The sequence below is a fragment of the Cavia porcellus genome, unplaced genomic scaffold (genome assembly GCF_034190915.1).
Source record: "Cavia porcellus strain 051 isolate PalLab524CR breed Dunkin Hartley unplaced genomic scaffold, mCavPor4.1 scaffold_9, whole genome shotgun sequence".
Lineage (NCBI taxonomy): Eukaryota > Metazoa > Chordata > Mammalia > Rodentia > Caviidae > Cavia > Cavia porcellus.
The window spans coordinates 69,421,996-69,442,779 of record NW_026947492.1 but is presented as its reverse complement, the minus strand read 5'-3'; the positions used below and the strand labels follow the sequence as shown (position 1 = coordinate 69,442,779).

The window sequence follows — 20,784 nt, the reverse complement described above, 5'->3', positions numbered from 1 at the left end:
CCTATCTAGCTTCCTTGATGCCGCTGGGCATGAAGTTCTATGAGACCCTATCAGCCCAGAGGGGCAGCGCACCACCGAGTCTTCACAGCAAAGAGCCAGTGGGCCACACCCTCCCAGATCTGCTTCATCCTCACACCATAGACAATGGGGTTGAGCATCGGGGGCACCACTACATAAAGATTGGCCAGCAGGATATGCACATGACGGGGAATGTTATGCCGAAATCGGTGGGTTAGTAAGGTAAAGAAGGATGGAACCTAAAACATGAGGATGACACAGATGTGGCTCCCACAGGTGCTGAAGCCCTTATGCCGAGCATCCTTGAGGTGAAAACCAAACACTACCCGCAGAATCAGTGAGTAAGACACAGAGATGAAAATCACATCCAAGATGACCGTGACAATGGGCACTGAGAAGCCATACCAGATGTTAACAGTGATGTCAGCACAGGCTAAGTGGGCCACTCCAATATGCTCACAGTAGGAGTGGGGGATAATGTTGGTCCAACAGAAGGGCAACTGCTTCAGCAAGAAGATCACTGGGAAGATGATGCAGAAGCTTCTGATGATGATGGCCAGAGCAATTCTTTCCACAATCAGCCAGGTTAGTCAGGGGGGCACAGATGGCCACAAAACGGTCAAAGCCAAGGCTTACAGGATTGCTGAATCCCAGAAAAACACAGTGTGAACAAAGAAGACTTGGGTGGCACAAGCATCAAAGGCAATGTGATGGGCATGAAACCAAAAGATGGCAAGGGCCTTGGGCACAGTAGTGGTAGACAGAAGTATGTCTGTGATTGCTAACATGGAGAGGAAAAAATATATGGGCTGATGAAGGCTACACTCTGTGATGATGTCCACTATCAAGATGCTGTTCCCCAGGACTGCAGTGACACACATGAGGCAGAGGGGAATTGACAACCAAGTATGATAAGGCTCCAGTCCAGGGATGCCAAGTAGGACAAAAACTGTGGGGTAGAAGACGGTAAGGTTGCTGTGAGTCATGCTGCATACCACGGTCCTCTGTAGAATGGCTTAGAAGCTGATGCATTCACTGAAAGTAATAGGAACTGAAACGCAATTGAGTATGTGTGGAGATCACAGAAGACAGTATGGCTTTATACACTCCTGGGCTTTCCAGGGTAAACTCTCCTAGAGCATGATCACTGGGTGTGGGACAGACTTCTGGTCATTGTTGCTTCCTTGGCGCACAGAGTATATCAGGCAATGTTTCAAGATCCAGTGGAGCTACACACACCTGCACTCACTGTGTCCCCTGAGTTTTCCCCCACACTGATTTCTGTCATCATTCTACCATTTCCACATGAGTCTTATTTGCCCTGTACCCATCTTACACTTGTCCTTTCCCCCAAGATTCTACTCCATCTGAATTTCCTTCCCTTTCCACTTCTGTCTACCCAAATTTTAACCTTAAAATACCTCCTTAAACCAAGCATGGCAGAGGACATGTAAAATCTAGCCATTAGGAGTCAGAGGCAGGAAGATCACCTCAAACACAAAGCCTTAAACATTCCACAGGACACTTACACTTATGATTTCCTGTGCATGGAAGTAGATTCCCATGTGGAACTTCAGAAGGAGCCTAAGGTTTGTGTTTACGATTCCGACACAGATGCACATCTTCTCTAAAGCCAGTGGGCACTAGGGCAGCAAGTGAAATCTGAAGGGAGGATTATCAAAAGCTTCCTATGCTCTTTCCCAATTTCATACAAGTGGTTCTGGATTGTGTTCGGATCTTCTTTGTTACTAGTATGTGGCGTGATGCATAATAATTACATTCATCTGGAGGAATTGGCACATTGGAATAAGCACATTGCCCCTGGATCATTGTTACCCTCCTTCTCTCACCATGCTGTTCATCCATGGAAGCCCTGAAACCTCCAGAGAAACTGTTCTGAGTAAAGGAAATCAATAGATTCTGGCTGCCTGTTCTCTTGTGGCTCCACTAACACAGCACACACACACCCTATGTCCCACACACTCACAATCCTAACCTTTATGCACCACTTGTTCCCCAAGCCTCAAAAAGAAGCAGTTTCCTTTGCTGCAAAAAAAATGTTAAACATATTGTTATCTTCTTTTTTTAAAATTTTATTTAAAAGGAAAAAGAGAAAAACACAAAACAAAACAAAGTGGTGTAAGGGTACAAGTAATACAGAACTACAAAAAAAAAAAAAAACCAGTAAGAAATCACCAGTTAATAGATTACATATTATCGTCTTAGAGATAGTTGCTCAAATCATAGTATCAAAGCATACAAAGTGGACATTCAAACAGTGAGACTGCAAACAGTTGTGCTCAATGATCCAACCAAAAACATTAATATGGTCAGCTATTTAACACCCCTAAACACACTTGCTGTTGTATCCTTTAGAGCTCTTTTTTCCCCCTCTTTTTTACAACAAAATTTGCACATTTTGGGTTTTATAACTCCTTAGTTCTTATTACTTTTTTGTGGGGGAGAGAGTAAAGTCAAATATGGCAAAACAGAGCTGTCAGTCAAAACCAAGGATAGACACAGCACATGATGTAAAACAGAGTACAAGGGTATCAACAATGTCTCTTGTTTCCTTAAAAAGAATTGTCCATCTCATTAGATATTATAAAGTTGAACAAAACAGTAGAGAACAAAACCAATAAAACTTAAGCATTGTAAACATTACAGGACTTCCTTATCTTAGCTTCCCTACTGCTCATATAATAATTGTTTTCTTGTAAATTAATAATCTGTCTGTTTATTAGAAATAGAGAAAAGATTATTAATTAAGAATCTAGAAGGATATATGAGGAAAAGAGAGCATGGAGAGCTGAGTATGGTGGTGGCACACCTATATTCCTGGTACTTAGGAGGCTGAGGCAGTAAAGGTTTTCTCAAATTCCAGAGCAACCTGGATTACTTAGTAAGGTCAAGGTCAGCCTAGAATACCCAGAGAGATCCTGTCTCAAAATAAATAATGTGGGGTTGGGGGGAAAGCATAGTGAGAGAATCAGGAGTATAAAGGCATCCAACATAGAAGTTTGGTCTTCTGTTAAAGGTATTCAGAGAGCACCAAGGAAGAAGCCATGCAAAGGAATCAAATCCTCAACTTCTGTAGCCTCTAGATGAACGCACTTTCTCAGAGCATGATGGGGGTACAGAGAGAACAATGGGACCCCACGTGGTACAAGAATGGGAAAGGGGCCAGATTCCAACAAGACCCCAAGCAAGCTAATCACTGACCTCTTCCAAGCCAGTGTTATCCCTGGCTTACATGTTAAATATGGACTCAAGTTTTGCTTAGGAGAAGCTAAACTGTGCTGGGAGAATCACAGAGAAGAGCACTGGAAACATCCTGTGCCTGCTGTTTAAAGCACTGACCTCAAATTGTGTATAAACAGAATCCCTGCCAGAACACAAATTAATTTTTCTTTGAGAGAAACCTATGGACACTCATTTTCTCACTACATCTCTCAATCTTACTATTTATTATCGTATCTCCTCTCAGTAAAACAGTAAGAAACCTGATGTATGTCCTTATGAAAACAATTTCTGCTCTTTTCTTACAATTTTGATGATGTCAGAGCACCCCAACCAAAGGGAGATACCAAAGGCCAGCATGGGGATGAGGCATGGACCCTGTGCAGCTGAAAATGGAGGTCCATTCAGGTTCGTCCATTTCACTCAGCCCATTCATGCTGACGCCCCTCTCTCAGCCTTGCTGCTTCTCTGTCAGACACCTTCCGAGGGTTCTAGGCTCTTGAAGGAAAAAGTCAGGGTGAGAAGAAAGGAAATACAGTACAAAGAGGTATCCAAAGTCTCACAGAAAGTACCTTCCGGGGCTTTAAAAGAATTGTGTAGAGTGACAGAAGGAAAACCAGCATGGTGGAGAAGGGACAGGAGCCACAGTGAATGGGAGAGAACGTCTTGAGTCTTGTGCTCATTGCCCTGTCCATTCCTGACTGACCCAGTGATTTTGGGCAAGTCACTGTACACCTCCATGCCTCTGTTTCTTCGTTGTAAGACATTAAATTTCAGGAGACAACTGTGAAGGTTAAATGAGTTGATTCATATAAAATGCTCAGAAAATATAACGCTATTTTATTATTGTTTAACTGTTTGGCCATCTTTTAATTACATTTCATGCAGTAAACAAAATACCTTACTTAATGTTTAGCCATATTAACACCTGACTCTTCACCCAAATATGACCAAAGGAAACTCCTTTCCCTGCAGGAAAGAAAAGAGAAAGGAATAAAAGAAGAACCTAAAGAAGATAAGTAGACTGAGATTGAGTCTCACTTAGACCTACCACCTCGAGGCCCCTTTGACAGTGTACTCGGCAGGGTGAATTTCCATACATGCAGATGAGATCATATAAAAATTGGTAAATGGTTTATCTCTTAATATACTGGAGAAAATTTAGATTTGTACCTGTAATTGTCTCATTCTTGCTCACAGTCATTTAAAACAGCATGTAAAATGTTTTCATATTGTCAGTGTTATGCATGCTACTGAGATACTGAGATTCCCTTAATTCACTGATGAGCCCTTAATAGTGATTCATACCTTATTTGTAAATTAATAATATGTTTGTGTATTTAGGTGAGAGCACTTAAAATCTACCCTATAACAATTTTAAATATACAATATACTGCTATTAACTATAGTCGCCTTGATGTACTGCTGTACAGTACAACTTCCCTTGAAGTTACTTCTGCCTAACTGAAATGTATGCTTTGACCAACATCTACCTAATCTCACCATCCCATGGATTTTGGTATCACCATAATTCATATTTTAATTAATAAATATCTTAAGAAAAATGTCCATATATCCATTTGTTTTACTCCATATAAATATTTTGGGGTGTTTAATCTAAATTTTAGTGACCATATGGTAGTGTAGCATGTGTTAAACCCCAGCTCAAGGATATCTCTTCCTCTCCTGGTGACTATAGCTGGTCTGCAATATTCAGGAGAGGAAATAGAATGAGGAAGATTTTTCAGGCTTATGCACACTTAATACACAGACTATTAAAAAAATTTCTCCAAGTGGCATCACTTTAGATTGATGTGTTTCTAGCATTAAGTAAATAATTTGGCAGATTGTATGTGTTTAAGAAATATTTGAACAAATAAGCCAAGGAATTAGTGTATTAATCTTTCCCTAGCTACTTGATTTATTTTACCAAAAATAAGATGGTGCTCAAAATGTATGCAGATTTTATGAACAGTCCCCCATGATAACTCCTACCATAATATAGTCTCATTTTTTAAAAAAAGGATTTCTCTATGCACTTCAGGCTGGGCTTGAGCTCAGTTTGTAGCCCAGGCTGATCTTGAACTTGCAACAATCCTCCTGTTCAGTCTCACAAGCACTGGGTTACAGGCATGCACCACTATGCCTGATTTATAGTCTGATTCCAATAGATAATATAAATTGCCCTTAACGCTTTAATCCAGAAGTCCCTCATCCTCCATGCTCTTCTGATGTTTTTTTCTAGATGATGTCTGCATTCTAATTTCTGTCTCCACCAGTCCTTGCTACCAGTTTCACTTCACATTACCTCATGTCCACACTCACCACTATGCGCTCTATCATGTTATAATCCCCCTCCTTTCATCCTTTTTCTCACTAACCCCTTATGTGTCTCACATATCTGTTTCCTCTCTCAACCTAAGTCTTTGTCCTTTATAATTACTTCTACACACACACACGCACACACACACACACACACACACACACACACACACACACACACCTGCTGCTCCCTCCTTCTGCCACCATGGATGCTCTTAAACTCAACTATTACATCACAGTATCCACTGAAGGACTAAGAAAGCAGCAGAGAAGAGATAAAGATCACTTTGTTTGTCCTGAAAGAGGAAGAATGATAACAAAAGAGAAGGCTGGAAACTAATCATGGTAGCATGAGGGAGAATCACTGTACAGAGCTCTTAGATCCAACAAATGGGAAGTTATCTGCTCCTTTCTTATGGGAGCAGATGTCAGTGTCACCCCTGGAATCACTGAGAATGCAATGAATCGCTAGTGCCAAGAGGGAGCACTAATTCCAATGGTAATTAGTAACTCCAGACAAAAACCAAAGTATTTGAAGATACAACATACAGAATAATGATAGAAATACTCATAATAAAACACAGCTAATATTTGTTATATCTCTGTCACTGTACTGTTTAACATAAATTATGTCACTTAATTCTCAGAACAATCCAATGAACAAAAGGCACTATTATTATATACATTTTGCAGAAGAGCAAGTAGAAGCTTAGAGAGACAAAGTAGCTAATCAGAAACAAAGACAAAGAAGGGCTTCAGACAGACACTTCAGTGTTCAAACTCAGTCCAGAAACACAGATTAAGTAAACTGGGAGAAATAATGTTGATGCAACACTGAAGAATCAACAACTTAAAGTTATTTCAATCAATGAAAGAAGAGACAAATTAAATAAGAAATGAATTAAAATGTTGTACCTCAAGAGCAAATTTATAAACATATAATCATCATGAGGAAAATGCAAATCAAGGCCAGGAGACATAATCTCACATGGATTACAATGACAACTACTACTGAAAAGCTGAAACGGGCTTTAAAGAGACAATAACAAGTTTTGTCCAGGACATGGAAAAACTTTGCACTGTTGGTGGAAATTTAAAATAAAACTGCTATGGGAAACAGTTTGATGGTTCATCAAAACATTAAAAATACAATTAATGTATGATTTAGCAACTCCTCTTCTGGGTATTTTCCTGAAATAACTCAACTGTTCATTGACAAATGTGAGTGGATTTGCAAAACCTGGACTATATACATTATACACATTGTTAAAAAGATAAGGAATTATGATATAAGTGGTAAAAATGTGCTAATTGATAAAAGTACCCAAAATAAAAATACTATATGATTCCACATATATGAACTATTTATAGTAGTCAAATCATTGAGAAAGACGGTAAAGTGGTGGTTGGCAAACGTCATGAGAATAAGCAGGGGAAGTTATAAGTGGTACAGAGTTTGGCAAGATAAACAGTTTTAGACATGATATGAATACATTTAGTGTTGCTGAACTGTACAATTAGAAATGGTCAAGATGGTAAATTTTATATGTACATCTTATCACAAACAATTGAGGGAAAAATAAAATTTATCTTATATGAGCACTTAAACCACTCTAAGATTGTTAGAACAATTCTTCACCCATATTCCAATTTTTAACAAAAGAAATTGCTAAGAAGCCAAAGATCAATGGAGCAGAACAAAAGATGCAAAAACAACTCCAAACACATTCAGCCACCTTTTTCTTTGACAAAAGCACCAATCATCTTCACTGGAAGAAAGCCTCTTTAATAAATGGTTCAGAGGGGCTGGGGATTTAGCTCAGAGGCATAAGCGCCTGTCTTGCAAGCAGGCAGTCATGAGTTTGATACCTGGTACTGATAAAAATGAAAAAGACAAAAAAAAATGGTGCAGAGAAAACTGGCTAGGCCCATATCTCTCACTGTATGCTAAACTAAAATTGAAATGGATCAAAGATCCAAATATTAAAACAGAAACATAATCTGCCAAAAGATACAATATGTAAATCTCTTTTCCCATTATGTGTAGTTTTCTTTCCTATTCCTTTGAGATATTTACTATTCGTGTCTTTCTTTAAGTTGATTGGTACAATTTAAATACACATAATGATCACACTCATCACAGAGAATTTGTACATGTATGATATGTTTTGATTCCTCTTTTATCCTCAATCTCTTCCTTTCAGTCCTTCTTCTGCTCATTTCCTAAGATTTGTTTCGATTATATCCTTCTTTAATCTTCCTTCCTTTCCCCTTCCTCCTCTTAGTTCCTCTTGCCTTTTGAAAAATTTCTTCTTATTTTGCAATATCTATTGTACATTTTGGGGTTTTTTTATTTCTTTTTTATTTTAAAGAGGAAAAAAGCAAAGAAAACAAAACAGAATAAAATCAATTCAAAAGAAACCAGAATAAGTGATACAGGACTTCCAAACCTTATGAAATCAACAATAGTTACCACAAGGCCTTTTGGCCTTCAAAATAGCTGCAAATACCACCTTCAGAAATATTAAAAATCTAACAGAATGGAATACACTCAATAAAAATAAAACAACAGTGCAAATAAAGGACATCAAAACAAGTCAGTAGTAAAAACATTATGTCCATAACATGTCTTGCTATCTTTTAAATAGCTGCTCATGCCATCAGACTTAACACATACCAAAGAAAATAAAAACCCAACACAACAAAACAATGAAACTGATATGGTTTTTGGGTGTGGATCTCCTCACAGTGGGGCCAGGTTCTCTCTCTCCACAGTCTACAAACAGTGCTGACTCACAGAGAGTCTTGGGTCTGACTCTTCCCAAGCCATGCTGGTTTCTAGAAGGTGATCTCGTTCCATAGTAACTGATTCTCTCCCTCCACTGTCCATGAATGGCCTCTATTGTACATTTTGGTACTTTTTTTTTTTAACTCTTTCAGTTTCTTACAATAGGGGTACAATGCAATATTGACACATGTATATCCCATTTATTTCACTTAAAAGTATACCCCAAGATACAATCATTTACCTAGAAATGTCTTGAGTTTATGCCTCTTTTTGGCTGAGTAGTACTCGTTGCATTAAATTAAAAAAACACATCTTTTTCATTCATTCTTCAAAACCACCGGTCATTTAAGAGATGCAAATTCAAACAATGCTGAAATTTGAGGACACTGGGAACCAAGCAAGCAGCTTCCCTCCCTGGTAAGTGGCTGCCGTGTGGCAGATTGCAGCCCTTCCAGGGGAAGAACCACCAGTGTCTCCCGAGGTCCAGACCATATTGGAAATTACGACCCTGGGAAACCAAGCAAGCATCTTCCCTCCTTGGTAAGCTGCAATGGTGTGGGAGACTGTGGCACTTCCAGGGGGAGAACCACCAGTGTCTCCTGAGATCTGTGCCATGTTGAAACGTATGACCCTGGGAAACCAAGCAAGCAGCTTCTCTCCTTGGTAAGTGACTGCAGTGTGGCAGACTGCAGCCCTTCCAGGGGGAGAGTCACCAGTGTCTACTGAGATCTGTGTCAAGTTGGAGCTTAGGATGCTGGGAAACCAAGCAACCAGTCTGCCTCCCTGATAAGCAAAAATGAACCTACTAGTGTACAGCCTAGAGTCAAACATCCCACTTCCCCTTGCCCCACTTCCCTGTCCCCCATTAGCAAATAGGAACCAGAAATCTGAGCATCTCTTGGGAGTTTGACCATAGCAAATAAGGGGGATTTCCTTCTACCATCTCTTTGAAGGCAAATATTTTTATTACTGTTTGGCTTTATTATGATCAATGGTACTCCTCTATTCAATATTTCTGTTTTGATAAGTTCTATAATGTTCTGTATTTTGATATACGTGATTGAAAGAACAACTATTGTAAAGATTATGAAATATACTGTGATACCCATTACTGTTATCCTGGTTACCTGGTCTCAGTTGGCTTTATTCTGTTTTATTTTACTACTTTCAAAATGAAAAAAAAAATCAACCAATGCTAAAATTCCATCTCATTCTAGAAAAAACGACTGTCATCCAGAAATCAACCAATAACAAAAACTGCAGGGGCTCTAGAGAAAAAGAAACCCTTCTCCATTGTTGGAGAGAATGTAGACTAGCGCAAAAACTGTGGAAATCTGTAGGGAAATTCCTCAAAAAAACTAGGACTAGAGGTCACAAATGACCTAATTATTCCCTTACTGGTTATCTTCTCAGAAGAATTGAAAATACCAGACCACAGTGATATATGTGTACCAGTTTTTATAGGATCACAGTTTGTAATAGCAAAATCTTGAAAACAAACTAGAACAAGTAAAATGCATGAATACAGGTGGAGGCAAAGATGTTCTGAAAAAAACCCCATGATTTCCTAGGAAATATTACAAAGATTCAACAATAGCAGATCATCTCAGATTAAAAAGTGTTTGCACAGCAAAAGAAACCACCAACAGAGTGAAGAGACAACTCAAAGAATGGGAACAAATTAAACAGCTATTTCCCAAAGAACTAATATTTAGAATACATAAAGAAAGAAATCAGAACCTCCTACTCAACTGAAAGACCCAATCTAAAAATGAGCATCTAAAATGAATAGATTACTCTCAGATGAAGAAGTACAAACAGCAAATAAATATATTAAAAATGTCCAACATCTCTGATCATTCAAGACATGCTAGTTAAAGCAACTCTGAGTGTCATGGTTTATGTCTGTGGCCCCCAGGCCTTATGAGTTGGCATTGTTCATTTGTGATAGTTCATTGTGTTGTACTCTAAGAAAATAGCTTCGTTATATGTGTATTATAGCAAACCTGTAAAGTGGCTTACTAAATGTGTTTTTTTATCCTTTTTCCCTAACTGATATGTTAAGTGACCTAATTGATATGTTGAGCAATACTCTCCTCTGTAAAGAATTGCAAGAATCTCACCTAATTGATATGTTAACCATTGTTGCCCTCTACAAACTACAGAAGTTGTGCTAAAACAAGCTAACAAGGGTTGTTAATCACTGTTAGGTGCCTCTATTCTCCACTAAAGAGCTAAAGAAAACTAGAATGGCCCATTAATTTACACTTGTTTAAAGTAACCTGCTTTTGTGCAGAGAAATTTGCATATGAGTTTAACCCTTTACCCTGACCTTGAGACATAACCGCCGTTTTCTGTTCTGTATGGCACCTTATTGCCTCCCTCTCCCCTCACCTATCTATCTAGGCCATAAAGAATTTGGGTTTCTGGTGACCTCTTCCCGACCCGGTGATGATCTGTCATAAAATGAGCCTGCCCCAAATTTTAAGAACTGTTTAGCTTCAAAGAAATTACTGGGAAATACTATGGCCCAAACCCCAATCGGTGCTTTCCTTTTGTTCTGTATGCATCAAATGAGTTAGATATCAGATCTTTGTAAAACTTAAGTTTCAGCTTCTTGTAACTCTTGATCCCTTCGCACCCACTAGCGAAAACGAGCTGTCCTGGAATAATTAACTGTCCACTTTCTTCCCCAAATATTGCTGCAGATGTGCAACTCCGAGATAATGTCAGTCTGTAGGATGGGAGTAATTTGAGAAACACCAGGAACTCCCAAGATTGTCAGAGCTAAGTGGACAGCAATACAGTTTCCAGACTCGGGTCAACAAGTTTGATGGCTCTGCAGGTTTCTTTGTTTCTCCCTGCCCCCTTTCCTCCAGCCTCTTTTTAAAGTCCTCCCTTCAGTCTCTGGGGGACAGTCTCCAAATTGGCTCCCAGAGACTGGTCACCAGGCCTGGAAATAAAGCCTTTGCCACCTAAATTTTCGGTCTCTTGCCTCCTTGGATTTTATACTGGGGCCCAAGTTATAACACATTGTATACTGCTTGGATTGATGGTGTTAGTGCTACACCAACTTAGGGGTGGAGCCAGGACATGATGTAATGTCAGGAAGAAGCTGTTTGCAGCAGCCATGGACTGTGGCCCAGCCATGCCCACCTGCCTTGGAGCCAACTGAGTGTGGACTGAAACCTCCAAAAACTGTAAGAAATAAACCTTTCCTTTCCCAGCTTTGGGCTCCAGGTATTTTGTCTCAGTGATGAGTAAAAAGTAACTAAGACACAATTTGGTACCGAGGAGTGGGGTCATTTGCTGTGACTATACCTGGCCATGTTTTTCAAGAGGCTTTGGAAATGGCTTGTGGGTGGAGTTTGCAAAGGTTTGGACATGTCACCTGGATGCATAAAGCTGGAGAAGCTTAGGCTGTTCTATAGAGGAGATACTGGTCAGAGCTCAGGAGACCAGAAGGCTGCTAGAAATCATGCTGGTAAACACCAGGCTTGGGAGGTTTCTGCTGAGAAGAAGGACTGCATTGGTTGTTGAAGTCCACATGATGTGTGTTATAGGTTGGCAGAAAGTTTGTCTGCATTTTGCTCCTGCCAAGATACTTTGCCTGAGACTGAGACAAAGGGCCTGAGACTGACTAATCTTGAAAAAAAAATTAAAAAGCAATCGAACCTTGAGGCCATGGCATGGCTATTGTTGGGGGTTTTTAGCCAGCTGTAAGTTTCAAATCAAGAGCAAAGAGCCCAGCAGGATAATTTGAAATGCTGTGAATTTGGCCAGAAGAAAAATTCCAGGAAGGCTGTGCATTGTAAAGACAGAGTTGAGATTTTGATTGTTGATGGGAAACAGAGAGATAAGAAAGATGGACCCGGGGCATCCCAGGAAGGCGGTCCCCACCCTGTGAAGCCTCACTGCAAGGGTGGAAGAATTTGTTCAGAGGAGAAGGCTGCAGAGTGCCATGCTCCAGAATGGCTACAGAGGCCACATGAAGTTCCAGACAGGCGACAGAGGCCACGTGGATTTCCAGAATGGTGATAGACGTCACATGAGGTTCCAGAATGGCAGCAACATAGAGAAGCTTTTTCTCACATTCAGGTAAACAGAGCCCTGGGATCCAGGCAACTGACCCCTATAGCCAAGAGAGAGAAAAGCCTGGCTACTGCTTCAGCTAGCAGCAAACCTTGGTGGCATCCACAAGTTGCTGATTTTAGGTGCAAGGAAAATGCACAAATTCTGAGGGTAAGATGGCTTCCATCTCGATTGCAAAGGGCTTGGCTGGCCAAGCAGTGTGACCCTGAGAGGGCAATTTGTGAAGATGTAAGTGTGAAGCCGAAGGTGCAGTGAAGACCCCAGAAGTTTGGAAAAGCCAGGAATGTAGATGATCCAAGGGAAGCTGCAAAAAGCGAGCAGAGAAGATTTAAGAGAATATCTGTGGGAGTTGAAATCTCTGGAATTCCCCTGGGGGTGGAATCACCCAAGCCTTTTGGAGCTTGCAACCAGATTGCTTCAGATGCTGAGTGTGGAACTCTGGGACTTAATGTTTGCCCTGCTGGATATTGGACTTGCTTTGTTTCCAATACTAAATATTCCCCTGGTTGTAACTTTTGGAATGGTAATGTTTATCTTGTGCCGTTGCATTTCAGAAATGTTTAACCTAGTTTTATTTGTACAGGGGGTACAGGTTAAGAGTTTGTCATAGATCTTGGGAGGAGACTTGGGACTTGGACTTTTCAGCAATGCTGAAGCTGTTAGGACTTTGGCCACTCTTGGAGGTGGACTAAATGTCTTTTGTATAAAGGATGTCCATGAGTCCTGGGGGCCAAGGGTAGAATGTCATGGTTTATCTCTGTGGACCCCAGGCCTCATGAGTTGGCATTGTTCATTTGTGATAGTTCATTGTATACTGCTTGGATTGATGGTGTTAGTGCTATACCCACTTAGGGGTGGAGCCAGGATGTGATGTAATGGCAGGAAGAAGCTGTGTCTTGCTCTTTGCCGATTCCTGTTCGCTGTTTGTAGCTGCCATGAACTGCGGCCCAGCCATGCCCACCTGCCTTGGAGCCAACTGAGTTTGGACTGAAACATCCAAAAACTGTAAGAAATAAACCTTTCCTTTCCCAGCTTTGGGCTTCAAGTATTTTGTCTCAGCGATGAGTAAAAGTAACTAAGACACTGACATTCCATCTCATTCTAGAAAGAATGGCTGTTATCAAGAAATAAAACATTAACAAATGCCAGCAAGATTGTTGGTGAAAAGGGGACCTTGCTCTACTGTTGGTAGGAATGGGGAACACTCCAATTGCAACCAATATGGAAATCAGTATGGAGATTCTTCAAAAAAAAATTGAAAGTAGAGGTTCCACTTGACCCAACTATTTCCCTACTTGGTATCTTCCCCAAAATTGAAAGCATCATACCACAGCAATATATGTACATCCATGTTTATAGTGGCATGATTTGTAATAGCTAAACCTTAAAAACAGCCTAAATACCCATCAAAGAATGAATGGATAAATAAAAGGTGATTTTCATATACAATGGAGTGTTACTTTGCAATAGAGAAGCATTAACTTGAGACATTTTTAGGTAAATGAATGCATCTTGAGAACATACTTTTAAGTGAATCAAGTTGGACACACACATTTAAATGTCACACTGTTTCTCCTGTGTGAGAAACTAAAAGGTAAATAAGGACCAAAATGCATAATACATAGTGGGAAGTAGGCAAAAAGTTTGAAATGAGAAGAGTAACATTGGAGAGGGGAAAAAAACAGAAGGAAAATTTGAAACAAACTTTTGTAAATAAGGAGGGTAAGAAGGGTTAAATGAGCAAGAGGAGGGGGGCAAAAAAGAAGCATAAATGTATGTTATATACAGGCCCAAATTCCCTGTGATTAGTGTGATCATTATATCAAATGGGTACCAACAAAATTAACTTTAAAAAGGAAATTAGTAAAAAGCCAATAAAAGAAAAAAAATGAGTATAAAGGTATCAACAGAGAAATTGAACTCTTAGGAATAGGATTGCTATTTCTACTGTTGTTTCTCTTAGGAGAAATAGGTCCACAAAACCTTTCAATACAAATATCATAGTAGCTTTATTTATAGTAGCCAAAAGTCATAAACGAACCAAATATGCATCAAATTGAGATTAAACAAATTTTAACATATCCTTATAATATATTGTTTGGACCTTAAAATGAATTACTAAACATGTGACAACACAAACTAAATTCAAGAACCCTATGTCAGGTGAAAGAGTTCAGACACAGAAGGCCACATATTATATAATTACACTTATGTGAGGATCTACAACAGACAAAAATTAGTATATAGTAATAGAAATCAAAAGTAGTCACTTTTGAATGAAAAAAGTAGACAAAGCTTCTTTGATGAAAATATTCTCATTATTGAAAAGTGTGTCCTTCCCAGTTACATGCATTTGTCTTAATACAAAATATTTTTGTACATCAAGAAGCACTAAACATCAATGGAATAAGCAATAATATAAATATATTCTCCTCATGAGTTTTTTATATCATAAACAATGATTAAATCAAAAAATATAACACCACCTAATACTAAAGGCAACAACATTTAAAAGTGAAAAGACAGCAAAGGAATTGAAATATTAAGTAAAGTTTCCACTAAAAGTGATACAATGTTTGTATCAATTATCTTAAGTCACATATATATTTTAATTTAATAGCCAACAGTAAGAAAATTATACAAACAGGGGATCATTGCTCCGCCCCCGGCCATGGAACTTGTGTGGCTTCCTGCTGCACTGGACTAGCTCAGTGGTTCTTGAGCCCACCTGTACCAAATGAACCACTCCCTGCCATGCTTGGCAGTCTCTGGGGTTCTGGCCCACCAGCAGCCTGTCCAGAGGCTGTGCAGCCTGTGAGTGTCCTGCACTGTCCTCCAAGCCCAGGGAGTTTGGGATCCTAGCTCTGGCCCAGGCCAGGCAACCCGTTTCTCTGCCCATTTGTCTCTATTTCTTAGGCTGCCATTCACCTCAGCATCAGCTGAGGAAGAGATGGAGATCCAAATGTAAAAATGCAGGAGGTTCACACCAAACACCATATTCACTGCATAGTTCTTCTGTTTTCATTGAAAGAGGAGAAAAGGCATTTTCCTTCATTCACTTGAAATATTACAACCTTCTACTTCGATGCAATGACTAAAGCTAAGCGAGGTGAACAGAATACTCAGCCCACCACTATTCAGACTTACCCAAGTGGACTTGCTATTATCTGTACAGCCATGTATAATAAACACAATAATCAGCTTGCCACCTTTGTACATGCCTGTAATCTTAATACTCTGGAAGGCTGAGCCAGTAGGATAACAAGTTCCAGCTCAGTCCAAGAAACATAATGAGTGAACGCCACAGAACAAAAAATGAAAACCAGCTGGGGATATAGCAGGGTGGAGCTCAGTGTGCAGGCCCTAGGCTCAATTCCCAACACTGAAAAAATAAAATAATACTTTTACTTAAAAATACACAAATGGGCTTCCATTCCAAGGGAATTTTGTGGAAATATGAAAAGTGACTACATACCTAGGAAGTTAGAAACACTCATTTAGTGTTTCTAACTAACATACAACTTGATAATAAAAAAAGTTGTGGGTCCCCCCTCCCCACTGGGAATCGAGCTCAGGACCTCACACTTGCTAGCAGGCATTGTGACACTGAGTTATATCCCTGGCCCTAAATCTGTGATTTTTAACTGTATTCTATTCTTTAGAATACAAGTGTGCATGGGGGTAAAGTTTCTAAAAGTCAACTTTACATATGCTTTAAAATCAATTTTAGTCAAATTAATTTAGCTAAAATTTTAGACTGCATTATAGCTTGTGTGCAAGCACTAAAAAGTCTGTGTGTTGTTTGGTTTCATAATGCTATATGAGAAAAATTACACGATTACTATTTATTATGAATTTTTTACAAATGGTAATCTGATTCCACAGAATCAGACCAACATGGGGAGTCCAACACATGGTTAACACCAGAATTATACACACACACAACACTCTGAAATTGTGAGGAAGAAATGCATGTGGCAAAATGGCAGTAGTGTTGATAATGGGACGGAAATACGAGGCTTCTCTAGAGTCAACTGTAGTTCCTCTATCGGTAATCTGTTTCATGGAACATTACTGCCTATGTCTTTTCTCTTTTCCTGAGATGGGTTCTCACCATATAGCTCAGGTTGGCCTTGAGCTCACTATGTAGAACAGGCTGGTCTAGATCTCTCAATGATTCTTCCTCAGTCTCCTGATTGCTGGAATTAATTGTTTTGTGTGTTGATTTTCAATTATTACTAGAAGAAATATTTATGGAGACACTTCAGTAGGTGCTTAATACCCAATTTATTCTCTCACAGTGATCAAGTTTTCTCAGGTACAGTGTTTACACAAAACTCAAGAAAAAGAAAACACACAGCATTGAAACAAATTATACAAAGTTACACTGCTTAGATATGCAGAAATAGGATTTGAACATGGATAGCATACAGTGAACAAAAAATCTCTCTTCTGGATTATAGATCATGGATGATATTTTTTCTTTCTTTAAACATTTTTACTTTTATTAGTACATGTTTGCAGTACACAGTGTTAAATCCATCACAGGGAGATGGTACATGTACATAACACATTATAGTTTTTTGATGTCCACTACTTCTCCCTCCTCCACCTTTATCTCTTATTCCCTGTTCCATTTCAAAAAGATATTGTGCATGTTTTCTATGATGAGACTCTGGGGAGAATTTTTGTTTTGTTTTGGGGGTTTAATTTTATTTTATTTTGTCTTTTTGAGGCAGGGTTTCTCTATGTGGTTTGGGCAGGACTTGGGCTCACTTTGTAGCCCAGGCTGTTCTCAAACTCGCAAGGGATCCTTATGCCTCAGCCTCCTGAGTGCTAGGATTACAGGCATGAGCTACCATGCCAAGCAAGATTCTGTTTTTCACACCTGGATGAAAAAGAACCATTGTGGTTAAAGTGACCTACTCTAAGGCTAAAGGCTCATTCTTTAGTCAAAACACTCCACAATGCATAGTCTTCAGTGTACAGAAAGTTGAGTGAACCCTTTCCTCCATCTTTTCTCAGTGACAGAGAATGAGGCTGTAAAGATTGGGCCCAACAGTTACCTCAGTAGTGATCTTTCTTAAGAAGACTCAGTCATTTCCTTGGGAGTATGGGAAGAAATACAGTAAGATTCTCATGGGCAAATAAGACATTGCAAAGAAAACAGTGCCAGAGAATGCACAGATCCCACAGTGAGTGAAGGACATATAAATAGAAAACCAAGACCCAGCAGGCCACTCAGAGGCAGGAGATACACAGCTTGGCCAAAGGCGTGGCTGGGAAGATGGAGGTGGTTTAAGAAAGTTCACATTTGGCCCACATAATGTCACTGGCTCTGAACATCCCCCAGGTCTTAAAAATGGAAAACCATTATCAGGAAAGGAACACTGAGAAAATTTATAGATGTGAAACCCATGGTCAGTCACATGGTAGAATGAGAGAGCATAAGCCTCATAAACTGGGAAAGCTCTGACCCTACTGGGAGGAACAGTTGGAGAAAGGATCACAGTCCAGGGATTAGAGTTCTCAGACACTGAAAAATCATGTTACTTAACTATGTCCTGCAGTACTATGACCCAGGAGTCTCACCGACATTGATTTCCTCTCTGGTCTAGCGGAAGGCAAGGGAACTGTGATCTGCCAGTGAACTGTCCATAAGGATGGTCATTCCCCAATACGACCACAGCACCACCAGGTAATATGTTTTGTTTGTCTTCTCCATGCACATTAGACACTGCACTGTCTTCCCTGTTACCTTCTGCCTTGTCTAGAATCCCGTAACCACACATATAACCTCCCCTTCCTCACTACAGCCTCCTGAAATTTGGATGGTTTTAGTGATTGAGCCCAGTATCTACTGCATGCTAGGTAAGTGCTCTGCCCCAAGCACATCTCCAACCCTTTGTGAATTTTGCTTCAAGATAGTCTCCCTAACTTGCTGAGTTGCAATCTTCTTATCTCAGCCTCCTGTGAAGTTAGACTTACAGGCAGACATTGATCATAGCTCACTTAGCTCACTCACTTAGCTCTACTCACCTTGACATGTTCCTAGAAAACATCTCAGGTCAGGTGCTTGGAACAGGATCCTTTGTTTCTTGGGAAAAGTTTGTGGCTTTTTCCCAGTCACTGCCGTACTCCTAGGGAATAAAAATAATGAACCCAACTACTCATACCTGTGTCTTTCAAACACCACTCACATTTGTCATTTGTCCTCATTTTCACAACTGACCTCCCTGGAGGTCCTGGGAAGGGGCAAAGCAAATTTCTGATCCTGAACTCATAAGGGACATATCTATCCTCTTAAACAATATATGCCATCTTTGAGAACTGAATCAGTTAGAAGCAGAGTTTTCCATTCTGAAAGATTTATAACAAAAGCTCTAGCTAAAATTAAAGATCAGAAAAATGTATGGAAGAGGTACTGCCATCAATATGTGTTCCTGAGATATGGGTCACTAAGGATATTTGCAACTTCTGGCTCTTAAGGATTTTGGGGCATCAGGGTAGGAAACCCACCTGGAGAAGCCCAAGAACTCCAATGTGATTTGCCAATAAAATTTCGTTAGATACCATCTGAGGTTTCAAGTTTTTTTCCCCTCTGGGAAAAATTGTGAGTATTTGGCAAATGAATGCCAAACTCTTCCTAATTTGAATTCCCCGATGTTGCCAGGCTGGTGTGCAATTATAGCGAGCAGGATGAGACCTTCCCATATTGTCTCAACAATGTGAGTAAGGTGCTTCATCTGTTTACACTTGGGCCAAAATTCTGTTTCACAGAGTCAGCTCAGGTTTTTGGATGTGATCTCTACAATTTTCAGGAGAAAAATGTAAGTACTGTGTATCCCAATGGACAATTCTTCCCACGTGGTAAGGAAGATGTATTTCATCTACAGTAATTCAAGATCCTATTAAATCCAAAACCTAAAGTTAAGTGGATGTACGCAGTGAATAAAATGTTGACACCAAAGAGGTTGATGGTGTAACACCTTAGGTTTAATTCCACTACTGTTCTATACCATGACTCCACACAAATCCAATTCCTCCTGTACAATTAGGTCATTTCTGCTCCATTCTCATTAAAAAACCATTAAAACTCTGAGTGTGACAAGACATTTGTGTAGCACTCTATCTAAAATTCCCTGACCCTGGAAATATTCTACTCCCATTGAACACTCCATAATTTTAATAACTGCAAATCTCTTCTCATGAACAAAATTGCAGTCTATGCCATCACATACGTAACTCTCCATGGTGTCATTGACATCCTAATAAATAAAAACCACACAAGTAACAATAGATAGACTTTCCTTATATATGTTTTACCACATTCCCAGAAGCCCCCAACAAGCTGAGAATACAGATTTTTCCCAAAGTGAGAGACAAAAGAGTTAAGACTAAATCCAACCAACCCATGGCTACCTGTGAGATGATTTCAGTAGTACCTGACTCTTTCACTTATTTTACACATGCATACAGTGATTCACTATCATTCTCTACATATGAACCGGCTTTGCAGAATCAAAGATAAATAAATAATAATTCCAGGAAAAGTCTGCATGGCTTTTGCTGAGGGGACAATCAAGCAAGTCTTTTGACAAGTATCTCTTCTCATTTTGCATGTTAATTCAAATGGACCTAACCACGACTTGAATTACAGGTACAGGAAATTGTTTCTAATTGTATTTTTATGTAGCTTTGCCAGTTAAATGCTCTTTAATATATTCAGTACTAAAGGAGCCATAAAGATAAACACTACCATGTGTAATTTTAAATACCACCCATGACACTTTCTCTCTCAAAATCCATTGCCATAAAAATTATAATATTCACCCTGAATTCTGGCTGTATTCACCCAGTTTTGTCTCGTTCATGTTTTTTACCCATACATACACTTTATCACTATAGACATACTTTTCTCTGGACAGAAGTCTGGAAATGCACTTCCTGATCTTTGCCCCAGAAACCTTTCCTATTCAAAAAGACCTAAGGGGAAAAAAAAATAAGGCTACAGCTGGGAACACATACACAAATAAAGTTTGTTTCTCATAATAGTATACTCATTCTGTAAACCAAAGAAAACTATATTTAGACAAAACATAATTAAACTTAATGGTAAAAAAAAGTCTGTCACAGGAATTTTAAGTACAGCAACTGTTGTCATTAGGTTTGGGTCTACAACTTTCTTGAAATTCAAGTTTTCCATTCAGATGGACTTTACTCCTAGGATATGAAGGAAATGTGATGTTTCTGATACAAACTTTGCAGAAATGAGAATGCTTCTAAGTTTTAACAAAAATATTGAGCCTGTATGACATGTGTCT

General features: G+C 39.4%; 1 pseudogene; it reads right to left on the bottom strand.

Moving 5' to 3' along the window:
* Positions 1-50: 50 nt before the first annotated feature.
* LOC100715955 (olfactory receptor 52B2-like) lies at positions 51-1,004 on the bottom strand (annotated as a pseudogene).
* Positions 1,005-20,784: the final 19,780 nt, after the last annotated feature.